A 3,518-nucleotide genomic window follows, 5' to 3' on the forward strand; every position below is an offset into this window, starting at 1 on the left:
CCCTCTCTCTCTGCCTAACTCTCTGCCTACTTGTGATCTTTCTCTCTCTCTGTCAAATAAATTTTAAAAATCTTAAAAAAAAGAAAAAGAAAATTTTCACTCATGGGGTAATATCTATATTCATTTAACTGATCTCAAGTTCAGATAATTATAAATGGAGCTTTAAGAAATATCTTGTTCAAAACAAAAATATATCAATTTTATTTATGCTACAAAAGCACATTATTATTACAATAATGAGTATAGACATACTCAGGATAACAGATGTAAATAACTATACTCAGTAAATCACATATCTGGTTTTACTTCTGCTGCCAAAATTAACTTTTGGGCATATGTAAGGCACCATAGCACTCTCAATAGTTATATCTCTTCATTTATCTATTTGTAAAAAGAACTATTTTCTATTATCACTGCAAGAAAAGAAAAAAACAAAACAAAACAAAACAAAAATCCCATAAAAGGTATAAAGTTCTTAGCACAGGCAAAAATGATGCTGATGGCTTGCATGCCGTGGTTGTTACAACAATTAGCATTACAATTCCTTAATTTTTGTTAGGTACTCTGCTAAGCAACCTACCAAGTTTGCTTTATTTATCACCACTCCTTCTCCCCCCAACCCCCCAAAAAATCCTTATAGAAGTAGTAATATTGGTCCTATAAAATAAATAAAGAAAAAGGCACAAGGTAGTAACTAGCCAAGTTTACACAGCTAGTTAGTGGTGGAACTGGGTTCCCTGGTATCCCCATTAAAGTTTCTCGAGGGCAATGTGTGCGAACATTGAGCTCAGAAACAGCCACTACCCTATGGTGTGCCCTTGCATATACCAATAATTAGCGAAGGATTGCTTATTCATTTAGCCCACAGGTGGAGTCTTCTCAGCACAGACTTGCAAGCAGCCACTAATAATCAGATTTTGTATTCAACTGGAAGCATGTTTATCATCTGGCTCTAAAAGGATATAATTCTGTTAATGAACACTATTGTATAACTCCAGCAGCTCCAACCAATCCCATTCATACTCTGCATTTGTTCTAGTTTCAGGTGGAATTTTATAATCAAACTGCATGTGAAGTGATAAAAGAAAGAATCAGTTTGGCCACAGATAAGGACAGCAGGACCCGTGTTTTCCATATTTTAAATTAATACTTTTAGTCATTGCTTTTAGGTGGAGCTTATGTGGCTCACAATCACTTTTGGATTAGAAGGTTTCCTGTGGAAAAAAAAGCTGAACAATTTTAAAACCGTGGACTATTCGTGGAATTATCTGTGCTAATTAAAAGGACCGGAGGAAAAACTGAGTAAGTCAATGATATCTATTTCCTGAAAATAAGATTTTTTTTTCAAGCAATTAGAAGAACAAAGGAGAAGCCAAAAGAAGTCCATCAAAAAGTGTCTACAGTCACATGAAAAGATACTCAACATCACTCATCATCAGGGAACTACAATGAGATACCATCTCACACCTGTCAGAATGGCTAAAATTAACAACACAAGAAACAACAGGTGTTGGCGAGGTTGTGGAGAAAGGGGAACACTCTTACACTGTTTGTGGGAACGAAAACTGGTGAAGCCACTCTGGAAAGAGGTATGGAGTTTCCTCAAAAAGTTAAAAATCAAACTACCCTACTATTCAGCAATTGTAATACTAGGTATTTACCAAAATGATACAAACATAGTGATCTGAAAGAGTACCTGTATCCTGGTATTTACAGTGGCATGATCAACAATATCCAAGATATGGAAGCAGCCCAAGTGTCCACTGATTGATGAACAGATAAAAATGTGGTACACACACACACACACACACACACACACACATTTCAGAGGGGAAAAAAAACCACATATATATATATATATATATATATATATATATATACACACACACATATATATACATATATAATTATTATCAATTATATATTATTAATGAATTAATAAAATCTATATCTGTATATATAAATATATAATATATATATCCTGCTCAGTGAGGAGTCTGCTTCTCCTTCTCCCTCTGCTGCTCCCCTTGCTTGTGCTCTCTCTCCGTCAAATAAATAAATAGTTACAGCGAACATTGTCTTCTCCCCGGGGGCCCTTCAAGCGGGTTCCCTCCGGGCACAATGGCAACTCTTAAGGAAAAACTGATTGCACCAGTTGGAGAAGAAGAGGCAGCTGTCCCAAACAATAAGATCACTGCAGTGGGTGTTGGACAAGTTGGTATGTCCTGTGCCATCAGCTTTCTGGGAAAGTCCCTAGCTGATGAACTTGCCTTTGTGAATGTTTTGGAAGATAAACTCAAAGGAGAAATGATGGATCTGTAGCATGGGAGCTTATTTCTTCAGACACCTAAAATTGTGACAGATAAAGATTACTCTGTGACTGCCAATTCTAAGTTGTGGTGGTGACTGCAAGAGTCTACCAGCAGGAGGGAGAGAGCTGGCTCAATTTGGTGAGGATGAATGTTAATGTCTTCAAATTCATTATTCCGCAGATACACAAGTACAGTCCTGATTGTATCATAATTGTGGTTTCCAACCCAGTGGATATTCTCACATATGTTACCTGCAAACTAAGTGGACTACCCAAGCATCATGTGATTGGAAGTGGGTGTAATCTGGATTCTGCTAGATTTTGCTATTTTATGGCTGAAAAACTTGACATTCATCCTAGCAGCTGCCATGGATGGATTTTGGGAGAACATGGTGATTCAAGTGTGGCTATGTGGAGTGGAGTGACTGTGGCAGGCATTCTCCTCAGAAACTGAATCCAGAAGTGGGAACAGACAATGACAGTGAAAATTGGAAGGAAGTGCATAAGATGGTGGTGGAAAGTGCCTATGAAGTCATCAAGCTAAAAGGATATACGAACTGGGCTATTGGATTAAGTGTGGCTGATCTCATTGAATCCATGTTGGAAAATCTATCCAGGATTCATCCAGTGTCAGCAATGGTAAAGGGGTTGTATGGCATTGAGAATGAAGTCTTCCTGACCCTTCCTTGTATCCTGAACACTCAGGGCTTAACCAGTGTGATCAACCAGAAGCTGAAATATGATGAGATTGCCGAGCTCAAGAAAAGTGCAGATACCTTGTGGGACATCCAGAAAGACCTAAAAGATCTGCGACTCCTAGCTTCTAGGCTATAGAAATTTAAAACTACAATGTGATTAATTGTGAGACTTTAGTTTTTCATCCATATACATGAATCACAGTTCCTAAATATGTGAATCTGGGCTCACGGAATCAAAGCCCATGCTTAGTTTAATGCTTGCAATATGAGCCCTTGAACAAATAAAAGTAACTATTGTAGTGTGAAATAAATAAATAAATAGATAAATAAGATCTTTAAAATAATGGAATATTATTCAGCCAACAAAAAGAATGGAATCTTGCCATTTTCAGTGACATGGATGGAGCTAGAGAGCATTATGCTAAGTGAAATAAGTCAGAGAAAGTCAAATATAATTTCACTCATATGTGGAATTTAAGAAACAAACAAAAATGAACATATTTTTTTCA

The 3,518-nt window shown here is 36.9% G+C and overlaps 1 pseudogene; it reads left to right on the top strand.

The window, feature by feature from the left end:
* The first annotated feature begins 2,096 nt into the window (after positions 1 to 2,096).
* Positions 2,097 to 3,145, top strand: LOC123936683 (annotated as a pseudogene).
* Positions 3,146 to 3,518: the final 373 nt, after the last annotated feature.

This window comes from Meles meles, chromosome 2 (assembly GCF_922984935.1).
Source record: "Meles meles chromosome 2, mMelMel3.1 paternal haplotype, whole genome shotgun sequence".
Taxonomy (NCBI): Eukaryota; Metazoa; Chordata; class Mammalia; order Carnivora; family Mustelidae; genus Meles; species Meles meles.